Consider the following 15,398-nt stretch of genomic DNA (forward strand, 5'->3'; position numbering starts at 1 on the left):
CAACACTCACTGACAGTATGTGTGTGTGCATGTATATATATGTATGCGTGCGTGTGTGTGTGTGTGTGTGTGTGTGTGTGTGTGTGTGTGTGTGTGTATGTGTGTGTGTGTGTGTGTGTGTGTGCGTGTGTGTGTGTGTGTGTGTGCGTGTGTGCGTGTGTGTGTGTGTGTGCGCGCGCGCGTGTGTGTGCGTGTGTGTGCATGTGGGTGTGTGTTTTTCCGTGCCTCAGAACCAGGCCTGATGACCACTGGATGGGGAACAGATTTGCTGAGATTAATCAAAGGTGTACCATTAATAAAAAGGAGCCCTCTGCCTCCCAGCAGCCATTTTAAGAGGCCTGCAGAGCACCACTGCAGGATGCCATATGCTGTGATGCATGCACATATTTCACATGAATACATTATGAAACACAAAGGTACGTGCAACTGAAAAGGGAAACTACTATTAGCGTGTGGGGCGAACAGTATTTAAGAGCACCTGTGGGGAAAAAAAGGGCAAGCTATTAGTCCATTCAGTTAGAGTCTAGTGCGTCGGTATGACTGAAGCCAAAATGACACATACATGAAAGCCACTTCCACAGGTTTAGCCCAGAGAGAATAAATTAAGATTTGACATGTGACAAAATGTGCAAATCTGAATCAGACGAGAATTTTCTAGAGTGCAGTTGGAAGTCATTTAGCCCCAATAATCTAATATATAAGTCATTTGCTCTAAAAGCCCTCTGTGTTAAAACAAACTCAGTGATAGTACCTGTTGCGTCGTTTATCTTTGGCTTACTTTTATCTTTGTTATTCTCAAACACATGAACCTGTAGAATTGAAGGAGACGTAAAAACAAAAAAACACACATTATCTTGGTATATAGATATGCCGGAAACGTTTGGCCTCCTGTAAACAAAAGCTCTACATACTTCTAGTACATTCTCTCCAGTTAGTCTAACATTATACATTGCTCATACATTTGTGTAAAATTTGGCCCATTATGGTTGTATATTTTAATGTTCTGATTTGACTGGTTTTCTTTAATTGTTGCTAGTGGCAGAGAGGGGATTCACAGGTTGACCTACACTTTCATTTGTTCGTAGTTTGACTTGCCAAGCAGCCAGGAAGATGGGGTGAGATGTGTGGTAAGGGAATAATCCCTAAAAGTTGGCAACCGGTTGCACCAAGAAAGGTAAACAGGTAGAAATGCTTCAGTGTTAGTGGGACCAGCTATGCTGCTACAGTCTACCCCCGACCCCAGCTTGTGTGGACGGCACCTAGAAATCCTAACAACATGGTCTAAAAATGCAGAAACTGTATTATAATGTAGATCAGGAGAGCTTGCAGCTCCCATTGGCACTGGGAGATGGTGGACATTGGATGACTGGTCTGCTGTTGGAGTTGTAGTTCCTCATGTGGCCCATAGAGGGCCCTCTTCTTGCCCGTAATATTAGACATTAGACACACTCTTAGCACATTAAAGATGATAAGATTATATTTACGTGTTTGAATGGTTCAGCTAAAGCTCGGGTCAAAAACTTGACAGTTGATTTTCACAGATGTTCTCCATCAAATCTGAATGGCAGCTACTTTGCAAAGAAAAGTGTAAATGTACAAAGCTGGCAAAGATCCACAGCATCACAACAATACCAACAAAATACCTCTGAGATGTGTCATGAGAAAACAGAGCCTGTCTGTCTGGGTTTCACTTTTTTTAACCGTAGCGAGCGGAGGTGTGTTGCTCCTGAGCTGGGATGTATTTGGGTTGGCTGGCTGAGAGATGGAGTCTGTTTGCCTACAGGGGCCGAAAACTCTGCAGGGGGCCCCGCCTGATCTGCCGTACCATCCGACAGCTTAATTAGTGTTTCGCTGCTGCTCTCACATACAGTCTGCACACACACACACACACGGCTCGTCTTTTCCACACATGCACATCACACTAGGGCATAGCTCGTTAGTCTAATAAAGAGCCATTAGAAGGTTAAATGTGGGTCTCATTAAAGATTAGTCATTTACTACCATGCATAATAAGACTCTCTTGTGTCACTCTGATAACTGCTCATATGGCTGTGAAAGTGAAGAGTCAACTCATGCAATGTTAATTTACCGTGCTACAGTCTGGGATTTGGCTCGTCTCCTACTGAGAGAATAAACACCATGAGGGACGATGTAGTCTCTCCCAGTCAACGACTGAAGGCCCAAATGTCATCGCGTGAGTGAAACTCCTCGCGCGGGTGGATCCTCCACGCTGTACAGTAAGACAATTTCAACAAGCGACGACCCGAGTATCAAAAACCAAAAAAAAGAAAGTTAGATTAGCTTGAATGTAACTGGGGTAATAAACGTCAATAATAATAATAATTTTCATTTTCATGTTTGCTGAAGATTCCCGCCGTAAAGCCTTTCTGAATGCAGAACAGTGGGCTTCTGTCAATGCAAGAGGGAGACACAAACCTCCTGTTTCCAGTTTCTCTGAGCCAAACAAGGATTTGGGCTTTTATCTCGGACTCCAGTGGCATTTAAAATCACAGCCACATGGTAAAGCAGATGAGCCATATGAAGAAAATTTAGTTTTTAATAAGAGGGAATTGAAGCTCTGAAGCTGCCAAGTGTTTAGCTTAGTGGAGGATGCCTCTGATCGGGTTGAACTGGAGGAAGACAGAGGAAGGAGCTAAGAGAATGTCAAACAGCAGACAGTTTGACAACATGAAGAAAGGGATTAGCCATTTGAAGCCCTGTTTAGGAGCCACTCTGCTGCTGAACAGTGCTGTACACCTGTGGTGTAAAACAAGGTGTTGGCTAAATATCTGGCAGGAAGATTCTTTTCAGAGAAGGAGATGAAAGCTCAAAGTAAGCTCTGAATCTTTCCAACAAAATTCACCTTTTAACCAGGCCTGGCTGCGATGAATAGTTTGCCAAGGCACTGTAAATCATTTCCGTGTCTCTAATTGTGCTGCATTTTCAATCTTCTGATTCGCCAAATAATCTCGCAGCATTTTGGGATGCATTTTCTCAATTTCTGCTTCCTGCGTGTCGCTGGCAGATGTACAACTGGAATGCAATTACAGCTAAATCATTTTGCCATCAAGCTGACAGGTCTGCCTGATCCATTTAGGGTTTGCAAATGTTTTAAATTATTTTTTGTTTGTTCTGGTCCTTAACCAAACCGTTGGAGCAGATTTGGCAAAGCATCATTCAGTGATGTCACTGAATGATGTCGTCACTGAATGATGGAGATAAGCTGGAGGATGAGATCCCATTTTATGAGTTACTGGTTGAGACATCTGTTTAATAATTAAATAAATAAAAATGTTCCCTTCATGAGAAAAAAGTTTTTTATGATCTGATAAATTAGAACTGCTCAGCACTTTGATGTTCTGAGTCATAAAATATGCAGTAAGTTAATATTAGCTGCTTCTCGGCAGTCCCTTTATCTTCTTTCTTAATAAAATGATTTAATGCTCTTAAATCATTTTAACAGTGCTTGGGTGCTTGGAAATTAACCCCCCCCCCCCAAAAAAAAAAAACATATTTATGTTTTTTCACTTTTAAATTTCCTTTTAACATTCAATATAATTAAACTAATAATAAAGGCAAAACTTCAAAAAAAAAAAAAACTTGAAAGAGTTAACTGTTATTTCCTGACTTTATGACAGCTTGTCTCAATAAAGTGTGGTTATTTTTTTCATAATTTATCTTTGCTGTCTAGCCTTGTGCGTATATGTGTGTGCGCCAGCAATTAGTTTTGAGAGTCACTCCTCAGTTGCAGACAAACTTGCTAATTTATCGTCTATCAAACAGATGTCAGGTTTTGTTTTACACTCGAGCACGTATCCCAGCCGAGACCCCGCTCACATCTGCCCATATGGGCGGCTGTTATGGAGATTTGGTCTTGAGCAGTTGGCGTCTCCTACTGCAGCTAGGCTCCTGAAGATTAATTTCCATATTCTTCCTACAGATCTGATTGATTTAAAAAGGAATTTTTCAGGATAAATGTCTACTTAAAGGTGGAAAAAGTTGTTTTGGGGTTATTTTCCTTTACGAAGATGTGGGCAGTTGCCCAGGGCGGCATTAGAAAATTAGACACAGAAGCGCCACATCAAAAATAGAAAATTTTTACAAATCTGAATAGAGTTGACAAACTTGTATATTGAAATGCTGGCCTCTGCTTTCTGCTTTTGCTGTCAGTCACACAAGGCCAGGTGGAGCAAGGTTAAAGGTGATACCTTTAGCTGTACTTAATGATGATTATTTTTTATTAGGTCTGTATAAGCTGTGACTGTTTTTGTGGCTGTTTGAATTATAGAAGACCTACAAAAGAGAGAAATTAGTGATGTGTGTAAGAGTATAAGGGTTGCGCAAGAGGATAAGGGTGGCAGAAGATGAGGAGGGCTGCAATTCATTCAAGTACAAGCACTGATCATCCAACCTAGGTCTCCATGGTATCTCTAGCAGTCACTTGGTGAGATGCGCTGTACACCCAGAAGAGGTCGTCAGTCCATCACAGGGCAACTCAGAGACACCCAGGACAAACAAGCATGCACACATTCAATCCTAAAGGCAATTTAAGGAAGCTACAAGGTCGAGCCAATATTTTGAAAACAGTTCCCATTGTCACAGTCGCGTCATGTTCTCTGCGTCATGCCATCTGCCCCTTCAACTTTTTGCCCTCCTCTGCAACTACTGTGCGACTGGTCTGAATTTTGTGGGTGTGCTTGTTTATGTGGAAAACAGCCCCAAAAATTCAACTTCCAGAAGTCCGTTTTTCAGCCAGAAAGTAGGAGGATGGATAGATTTGAAGAGCGATTATCCAAAGCCTTGAATAGGAATGCAACATTGGATCAAAACATTAAACCCCTGCACAGTTCTGGTTCGATACAGGCAGCACACAAACTTCCCACCAAAATCTCTTGTTCTTTTTTTCTTGTTACATGGAAAATAAAATGAGATATTACAGCTTTCCAATTAGTATTTTGTCCTGCTCTGAACTTGTGAACTCAAAACAGTTGTTCCTCTCTGCCATGATCTCTGTGCTTACTATGCTGTTGAAAACCGCCTATGGGAAAACATCATGATGAACACTGCAGCGGGATGGGTTTCATATGAGCTTGGACCTTAAAGGGTGAGTGTGAAAATGAATGTGGTGAAACCACAGTTTCACTCTATTCCAACCATGTTAGAGAGACCAATTAACTGTTCAGCCATGTTTTTGAACCCAGAGAAAACCCACATGTGTACAAGCCCTTCCTGTGTGTAGCTTTGCCAAATTTTTGCTTCTAAGGACCTGGTAGGGTTGAGGACATTTTAAAAAGATGCGGGTTGATTGCAGCTCACCATGGCTGCATAGTGTCCGTCTCAGCAGCGTCGGTCCGTAGCGCTCCGGGAATCCTTAGTAGCTCCCACCATGACATCTGAACTGACCTTAATATATTCTGTGCTTTTGTTTTATTTTGTCATTATTGTTACTCTTAGTGTTGATATGTGTGTGATGGGCGCGTCAATAGAACATTTATAGAAATACGGAACAAATTGCATCCTGTATCATTTCAATACGGGACTCTACATTTAACAGCCGAATTCGGGACAATTCTGTATTTTACGGGACGAGTGGCAACCCTACGACAGATGCAGAAAGACCCCAGGCCAGGATTCGAACCCTGGATCTTCTTGCTGTAAGGCAACTGTGTCTCCTTAACAACAAGTTTGCATAATCATGTCAGGTTATTTTTGCAGCTGTATAAATAGTTGTTTTATTTTTTATGAAGCCATTAGGTTATGTCATTATTGTTGCTGTTTTAATATTTTGTGTAAATACAGTGCAACAGTTTGGTGTTTACACACCAAATTAGGATATTGAGCGAATCTCCTGCCAGCTCAGCTGTGCATGCCCATGCCAACAATCATTAGATCTCAGCCATGCATCGCTGTGGTCCTCGATCTAATCTGCTCTGGATTACTGGTTAATTTGATAATATCTAAACATATTCTGTTAATGTATCCAGATAAATAATAATAATTTAAAAAACCACATCCTGCATGAAAGCACATTATATTCACATCATGGTTACACATGATGAGATGCATTAAATATTGTAATTTATGGGCTGAAAACCAACCTCTATTAAGTGACCCTTAGTATTATCACTAGGTAGATTTTTCAGATTAAAACAAACAAGAGTATTTTAGCTCACTAACATGTGCAGGAAAAGCAAAGATTGTGTTCTCATGCTGCAGTGTGACCGTAGGTGTATGTGCACAGCATGAAAACTTGGTTTGGCCATGTGCCATGCAGCTGGAAGCCATCATAGCACCAATTACTTTCTGTCTCCTGCTCTCTCTCTTCCTCTCTCTCTCTCTCTCTCTTGGCCGCTCACTTGATCTTTCTCTCTCTCTCTCTTCCTTCTGCCCTTATTTTTTATTTTTTTTACGTCTGTCTGAAATATTTTTCAGGACTGTCTCTTTGTAGACCAAGAGCTCACCTCAAACGTTAACCTCTCAGATTGGCCTTCGCCTGCTCTTTCCCCCGCATGGAAGTCATCATGATCAAACTCACCTCATCCATCCCGCTTCCCAACATTAACTCCAGTTACACCCTCCTCAGTGAGATCTCAGATAGGTTTATCTTTAGGTTTGGATCTGTATAAATTAACCAGCTCCCTCTGTCAGAGGGTAATTTACAGCAGCAGGTTAGAGCTGCACATCGTGTCACGAGTGAAGGGCAGGAAAGGTGTAAACACTGATTACAGACTGTGCACTAAATGAACGTGTCACCACAGTGAGGGATGGAGGAAGTGAGGGGGTTAACAGTGTAAACAAATGATGAACATAATGAGGATGAATTGCTGCTGTGAACAAGAAGCCCTTTGTTTTCAATTATACCTGCTGCTTTCTCCAACTCTCTGAAACTCACACACACACACACAGGACACGGAGGAATCTTGTACATAAACATGAAAAATAAATGGCTGTTGAGTCATTAAAAAGATGGAGAGCAGGATGCGGTAAAGCCATTCGAGGTCAGAGGTATCGGTGTAAACGGCAGCGGAAATCAAATAAGTTTGCAGACGTTTCACGGTACTGGAGAAACGTTTTACCTCTTGAGAGATCTTGTTTGTTGTCAAATGAAACAAATGTTGATATTACACAAGAATCAGGTGAGTAGCTGCAAAATGCAGTTTTGAAAAAAAAAAATCCATTCATGAAATTTATGAAAGGAATCATACCAACCTGGCCGTATGTGGAAAATAATGCCCACTTTTGTCGTCCTTTGAAGCAACAATTACCATGAAGTGTTTGCGATAATTATGGTAGTAAGTTTTTTATTTATTTTTTGAGTCATTCAGAGGTCGAGTATGATGGTGTGCTTTAGATCAGTGTCCAGCTGCATATCCCAAGTTAGATTAAGGCCATGAATTAGTCAGGACGCATTCACCTCCAGCGTTCTCTGGTAAAAAAAAAAAACAGAGTTGATGTTTTTATCAGTTAAAGAAAGTTGTTCAGGATTTTAATCAGCATAGCACTCCCATAATGTCACCCTGTGACTACAACCACCATGTTCGAATTATCTTTTTTCTGAAATGTTGTTAGTCTTCTGAAAGATGCAACACAGCACACTGCTCCACTTTTGTCTTATAGGGCTGCATTGTTTTCCCAACATATAGATATTTTCTCACGCAATCAAAGAAAAACTGAATTTTCTTGAGGGTTTTTTTTTAAATTACAACTGAAGAGAAAGCTCATTAAAAAGGTAACAGTAGTAGAAGGTGTAGCTCCTACAAGTGAAGGTCAAACTCACTACTGCCACCTATCAGGATGGAATGAAAATGTACATTCACAGGTTCAAAACTATGCAGTTGCCTAAAAATATTTTAAATGAATACTGCCATGCTAGCATGGTAAAAAAACAAACAAAAAAAAAACACAAAAACAGCCATTTTTCTATGATTTGCTTTGTACAGGCTATGATTGTTTGCTGTTGAAGTTTGAAACGATAACTAATGTTTAGACATGGCGTATGCAACGTACCAGCTCAATGAAGTTTACCGGAATTTGCTTGTTCTGCAGACAACCCCTGAAGAGAAGGACCACAACATCTTTGCCAGCAATAAAGTATCTTAAACATTTCTCTTTCTCCGACTTTAATAGATTGGTATTTAGACACGTGGCCGACACAGACTGAATGGTTTTGTTCATTTCACCTGCTGCCATTGCCAAGCTACAGCCATGGAAGAAAAAAAAAATCTAAAACAGCACAGAAAGTCAACATCATTGTTCACAACTCCTCTTCCCATTTGACGATTGGCCAGGATGACATGCATCCTGAGAAATCCAGCTCAATGGTACAAATCCCAGATCGAGCACTGAAGGGAGATGAGAGTCAAGCAGAATTGCATAGACAGTCAATGACCAGCCTGACCTTATGCACATGAGTGCGGCGTTACCGTTTTATGCACAAAAAAAGAATCTTCAGGCCTTTACATAACAACATAAACATCAGCGTTTCACTGCCAAACATCCAACCAGGGTGATTTACATTGTAAGCGTTAAATGTAAAAGGGGGATGAGAAACCAAATAATAGACCTGGATTCTATAATCACAAAAGTGAAGAGGTAATGGAGAACTATTTTTTTTTTCAGTATCAATATAGGTTTGCTAAAAACAAACATTCAGAGGTTGTCTTTTTCCTCCCAAATGTGACAGCACAACCATCATAGAAAGAATGTCTCAGTGTGCACAAAGAGGCCACTCATTAAAGGGGGGCAAATTGTAACAAGTAATACTCTCAAGCACACACACAAAGATGGAGATGTGGCCGGGCATCAGGCCAGATGCTCCAAGAGAAGGAAACTCACATTCTTGTGATGAGGAGTCATCAAGTATCAGGTTCCATAGACTGTGGAGGGAGTTGGAGGCCCTCATCACACACACACACACACACACACACACGCACACGCACACACAGGCTGAACACTTCTAGCTTCATGCCACACACTGTTTTTAGTCTGCAAACTTTTTTGGTTTGATGGCATAGATAAGATGCGAGAAGCAACACACAGTGCCTCGCAAAAGTATCTTTCTTTCATTCTTACTTTGTCACGTTACAACCTCAAAGTTCATTTGCATTTAGATGATAAATAACCACAAAGTAGTGCATAATGGTGAAGTGACAAGTAAATGCATGGTTTTCAAATGTTTTTGGACCAATAGGAACAAACAAAATGAATGATGTGTTCAGCCCCCTGAGTCAAAACTTAATAGAAACCATCTCATACGGCAAATATATCTGCAAGTCTTTTGGTGTTACTTCCTGCTTTGTGAAAGAAAGTCGTTTCTTCAGTAAAGGAACCTTTTAAGAAAGACGTAGTTTTCTTGGGTGTTTTTTTGTTGTTGTTGTTGTTGTCATTCAATAACCATGGCTAAATTAGACAAATGTTGGTAGAAATCTACTCCCAGTTGTAGAGAGGAAACATTTTTTGAATGAACCCTGACCTAAAAGCTTAGTCACAAGGTGTGATGATGCCAAACATTTTCCTCGCTGGTTGAACGTCTTTTTCTTTTCAGCCATCTCCTCCACTCATGGTCATATTTTATTTTCACTTTAACTCCTACAGGAGCTTTGCATTTACTGTATTCATTTATTCAGAGACTCAGACGTCCTCTCTGTAAAATAGCTCAAGCTAAGTCAGGTTCATCATAATTCATGACAAAATAGGTGTTTATCCAGAACGTTTGGCAATTTAAATAACTAAGTTTGAGATAAGATGCTGTGCTTAATCTTTTTTTATGAATAACTATCCATCATGTGTATTCAGATACAAGGCAAGATGTTATGTTAGCCATCACTGGATTGGATTCAGAGCAGAACTAAATTTAACGTGGATCCCTGCACAATTTGGTGTGAATTTTAAGACTTGTCAGACAAACTCATAAAGTAAACTGCAAGAATGGCAGTACACTTGAACATAAGTAGGGCTGAAAGTAAAACCTAATTCAACCATTTAAGTGAGAGGAATTAATTATTATAGAAAGAGTACATTTGAAAAGTTAAGAGGTAAAAAAAAAAAAAACGGAGCTTATCCTAACAAGACTGAGATAAGGGCCTAAAGGGTTAAATATCAAGCAAAAGAACAGAGCAAGCACAGCAGGCATAGTTGTCATTATTGCGGTTGCAATTAAACAAAGGAGGAAAAAATACATCAATTGTATCGATGCACTAAGAGTCCCAAAGGCTAGCAGAGGCAGACTCCTGCATGTTCTCCTGCACTCCGGCCATAAACCTTCCCCGTTTTGTTTTTCTGTCCTCCTGCCCAGCAGCTCTATTAACATTGTCCACTGTCCTTTCTCTGTACGTTCATCTAACTTTTTGTCCAAACTGATCAAATTAACATGTCTCTCCAGTGTTGTAATTTCTAATCCCGGTCATTCACAATGAAAACTCTGATTTCTCACAGCTCCACCTTTATTAGAGCTGCTGTCTCAAAGACAAACCAGATATCTTGGAAGGGTCGACTCCACAGCAATCTAGTAAGACGTCCCTGTTCCTCTTTTACATATATTGCCTTGACATTGAGTTTCCTTGCAATGAACTGAAGCAGAGAAATATTATAGACCCAAGGCCGGTTTATTTTTGTAAAACCTTTAATGCGCAATTTAAAGTTCTTTGCAGGAAAATACAAACGAGATGAAGTGCATTAGAATCAAGAAACACATAAGAATAGCAATGTAAGCGTCAATAAAAAAAATAAAAAAATAAAAAACATTGAGATACACAGCTCTGATTCAGATGTAATTTGACTTCTTTCCACTAGATGTCAGTGTCTGTCTACACTTCCAGCCGAATCATTGCTATACACACATAAAAAATGCCTATGGTGACAGAGTCATTTCCAACCATTTTACCACAGACATCTAGAGCTCAGCTTGGTGTTTGTATGCCAGCACAACTTGGACCTGAAGTTAACTGAACTTGGGGTTGAATTTACTGATAAAAAATATATATATATATATAGAAGGATCCAAGCTGGTGACAGCACATTAGCCAGGAACTGGAAAAGTAGGAATGCAAATCTGAAAACTACTTCCCTAAAGTGTTTTCTGTTCAGAACTAAAAAAAAAAAAAAAAAAAAGATTAACAAGAATAGAATCTAGGAGAGATGACAGGTGTAAAGATGTTTCTGATTTGCATAAAATCTCGCAATAACAAAACACCAAAGCAATAAAGTCTTGTGAAGTGTTTTTAGTTGCTACTGTAGGTGATTATTCACTACCCCAGATGCAGAGGAGACTGGTTTTAGCTAAAAGCTCTTATTTACGTCCAAGATGAAGGATAACATAAGTTTTAATTTTCAATGATAAAAGATTTTTATGGGTAATAACAGTTTGAAATAAAAAAAATGCAATAAAACTGTTTTGTGGTAAATGTGTTAAAAACTATAGATTGGAGTTCAAAAGTGCAAGGGAGGGTCATTAAAATGCTTTAGTCTTCACTGCTTTCACAAGGGAGCAAGAGTAAAATAGAAACATAAATCAATAGAGGCAGTTTACATATATTAAGATTTATGACATTCAATTTCCCTCCTGGCAGTTCTGAAGTACTTCCACGAATGAAACATCGCAAGCTCGTACCTGCTCACCTTGGTGTGTCATCATATGAGAAGTCAAATGACTTTTTCGAATAAAACGTCTTCCACAAGTCGTACAGGAAAAAGGCCTCTCACCTGTATGAATTTTTTTGTGCTGAGATAAACATCCTCTATCGGCAAAACTTTTTCCACAAGTCAAACATGAGAAAGGCCTCTCACCTGTATGAGTTCTAATGTGCTGAGATAAACTAGCTTTTGAGCTCAATTTTTTTCCACAAGTCGGACAAGAGAAAGGTTTCTCATCCGAGTGAATTCTCATGTGAACCTTCAGCCTAGCCGCCATTGTAAAGCTTTTTCCGCAAATCAGACACGAGAAGGGTCTCTCACTTGTGTGAATTCTCATGTGATCAATCAAACAACTGGAAGCAAAGACTTTACCACAAACTTTACAAGCTGAAATATTGCAGGTTGTGTGCATTGTCTCCTGCCATTCTGCTTCTGGACCGACAACATTCCCAGTTTCAACGCTGAAATGCTGAAAACTCTTTTCTTCTAGTTCGTCAGCCCTGTTTGACCCAGATTCTTCATTGTTGCTCCTTCCCTGGTTTTGTTTCTCAGGCTCAGGGGAAGTCTGAATGGTGAGTTGGTCCTCGTTTGACTCTGGTTTCCTCTTCTCCGTTTTCTCGCGAATAGTGCCACCTGTGAAGGAATCAGTTGGCCAACGCTGTTCAAGCTGCTCTTTCTCCAGACTGATAAAGAGTTCCTCCTGTTCATCCTTTACCACCGATTTCTGCTCTTCTTCTTTTATTTGTGGTGGTTCGGGTTCTTCTTGGTTTTCTTTCATCTGTTGAGGTTCTGGTTTCCCCAGTTCCTCATGCATACATAAAGGTTGTATCTCATGTAGGTTCAAACTGGAGTTCACCTCTAGGCTGGAGAGCTGATGGTCAGTGAGAACATTATCCTCCTTCCAAACATAAGGCTGTGTGAGATCTGGACAGAAAGAAAAACATTTTGATTAATGCAAGTAGAAAACAAAAATACTTCAGTTTTTTTTTAAATATATATTTCAGGTGCTTTATAAAACACGTAGAAGAAGGTGCTTTGGTCAGACAAGACTAAAGCGTAGCTTTTTGGGAGTTTTCTTACCCGCAATTCATTATGTGGGAAGGAAAACGAGTAACACTTTTGTGAATAAAGAAAACATCAAGTAAGACTTAAATTTATATGTTGTGATGCTCTCCTTCCAGGTCAATTGGTTTAGTTATTTGCAAATGGTAATGTGCAAAGCCGGTAGAGGCGTACTGCTGCAGAGTTCAGTCCCTCTGGTGGTTCATACCTATTCTCTGCAGCTCTGTTCTGGGTTTCCAGCATATTTCCAGCAGTCTCCGCTGACGATCCAGCTCTTCCTCGTACTGGACGATGGTTTTATCAAACTCTGTAAATATTTCCTCAGCAGCAGTGAACAGTCGCTCCCTGATAAAGTCTCTCAGAGGCTGAGATGAAGACATTGTTGCTGCAGAAACACAAATATTCACCACAGAAGATACAATAGAAGAAAGTTAACGCAGCTGCAGAAAGTCTTCTTCCTCGTTCAAGGAGAGGCTATGGAGAAACGCATTTGCTCTTTATCGCCATCTGCTGGAGGGAAGTACAACAGAGGCCAGAATTGATAAAACCCCTAGAAGGAAAAAATATATATACAGAATTTCAGACTACCTGAATCATTTAATTAAGTATCAAATGCTTTCTTGTAGACGTGCTGGATCATTATTACAATGAAAATCAATCGTAGGCAACATTCACAGCAAACCACAAAATGTTAATGCCATCATAATCAAAATATTAATACTTTGCTAAATTTGAAGTGGAGTTAAAAGATGTATGGGCACCAGAAAGAGATGAGTGGAAAAATGTGTAAACTGTCCTTTTTTCCACAAAAGGTCAGGATTCACATACTCTTCTTCCACTAGCAGTTTTCATACATCACATCTAGGTTTCTGTTGCTTCCAACGGAGATTTGATTTGGTTAGAATAAAGACATGCAGGAGTATTTTGAATCAATAATTTTTTCCCATATCTCAATGGTACCGTATTTTCCGCACTATAAGGCGCACCTTCAATGAATAGCCTATTTTTTAAAAACTTTTTTTACCACAATAGACGCTTCAGTTTGCCGCCCCGCCCACGCGGCAAAATACGCGCGTGCTCGTGCTGAGCACTGAGAAAGCACCAGTAGTGGGAAGTAACGAAGTACATGTACTTTGTTACTGTACTTAAGTACAATTTTCGTGTATCTGTACTTTACTTAAGTAGATTTAATAATGGGTACTTTATACTTTTACTCCACTACATTTTACAGTAAGTATCTGTACTTTTTACTTCACTGCATTTCTACTGTGTCGCGTTACTCGTTACATCCAAGTCGCATTGAGCTTTTTTTTCCCGTTAAAATGTGAAGTTCAGTGTCTTAAGGTGGCGCCGTAAAATCCTAGCAATAACGTGACTTAGTGTCTGTTGTCACCCATCGCCTCCAACTTTACTCGCACGTGAAGCTCCCGACATGTGCAGTGGTTTCCTCTGAGCGGGAGAAGATGTCTGTCTAATCGTCAGTTATAGCGCTGCATAAACCATAAGATATGGCGACATGTAAAATCAGCAGCGCTGATGTAGAGTTGAGATGTATAATAATGTATACATCTGAAAATGAAGTTGTTTAAATTCTCATTCCTTATGATAAAAACATACTTTTTATATTTAGTTCACATTCTGATCCTGTAAATTACTGTAGTGTCTGTTGTAAATCCATGAATCCATGCAGGAACACCAGGTTGCAGAGAGTCAGAGGGAGGCAGAGACAGAAACACATCAGTAGATATTTTTAATTAAATGTTTGCGGCTAAAAATGACAGGAGAATAAAAACATTTAGGCTTTTTGCCTCAATGTTTTTTATGGCTCATGTTTGCTAAGTTACTGAATGCAGGGCTGGAAAGTGAGACTGAGTTAACAGTGAGGAGCTAAGGTGTCAGACGTGAAAAGCATCATTTTTATTTATTTTGTAGATCAAACTGTTGCACTGACGTAGAGAGTTGTTCAAGAAGAACAAAACTTGTTTTTTAGATTTTATTTTTGTTGGTCAAACTGCTGTATTGAGTTTAAAACTGCCGAGTCCTATTTTATTATTTGTTTTTTACTTTGGTTTTAGAAAGAAGTAGAACCAGTTCAACTGCAAGTCAATTTATATCAGTGCATTTTGACCAATAATCAAATGTCTTTTGACCAATAAGATATATCAGAATCTGGTAGCCTGTCTGTGCTACCAGAGTATGTAGCTTGCTAGTTGTGAGGCAAATGCTAAAGTGAGTGTTCATCCTGGAATCCTGATTATTGGATTGTAAATAGTAACGTGTTAGAATACTTGTTACTGAAACAAGGGTCAGATTAGAGTAACGCATTACTGATGTGATGATGGCATAATTGTTTGACATTTCTGCTCAAAATATTTACTGATCTGTCAGGTTTCCGATATGCGTCGCCCCCAATGACCGACTCGTTCATACGCCCTTGCCTAGAACACTGTAAAAGGCAATACCTATTCTTACTTAAATTAGGTTTGTATGCTTTACTCAAGTCTCACTAAATTGTTTATTCAACTCAAGTAATGTGAGCAATGTACATGTTTGGCCTGAGAAAAGTACAAGACTACATTATTTTGAGTAAACTGGATTTGACTATTTTTGTCACTGGAGTGAATGCTTCAGCTCAGCGGTGCGCAGTAAAGTGCGGGAAGCTTCCACTGGAAGAAACAGATCTTCTTTAAAGGTGAGTTATTCGT

At 39.7% G+C, this 15,398-nt stretch overlaps 1 long non-coding RNA gene across 1 annotated transcript; it reads right to left on the reverse strand.

Annotated features, from left to right (window-relative positions):
* Positions 1–10,603: 10,603 nt before the first annotated feature.
* Positions 10,604–14,160, reverse strand: LOC103470400 (uncharacterized). Its single transcript, XR_014088915.1, has 2 exons — positions 12,902–14,160; positions 10,604–12,555 (listed from the first exon to the last, which is right to left on the reverse strand). It is a non-coding gene; the product is annotated as an uncharacterized LOC103470400 (long non-coding RNA).
* Positions 14,161–15,398: the final 1,238 nt, after the last annotated feature.

Source organism: Poecilia reticulata, chromosome 9, assembly GCF_904066995.2.
Source record: "Poecilia reticulata chromosome 9, P_reticulata-male-v2, whole genome shotgun sequence".
In the NCBI taxonomy this organism is placed as follows: domain Eukaryota; kingdom Metazoa; phylum Chordata; class Actinopteri; order Cyprinodontiformes; family Poeciliidae; genus Poecilia; species Poecilia reticulata.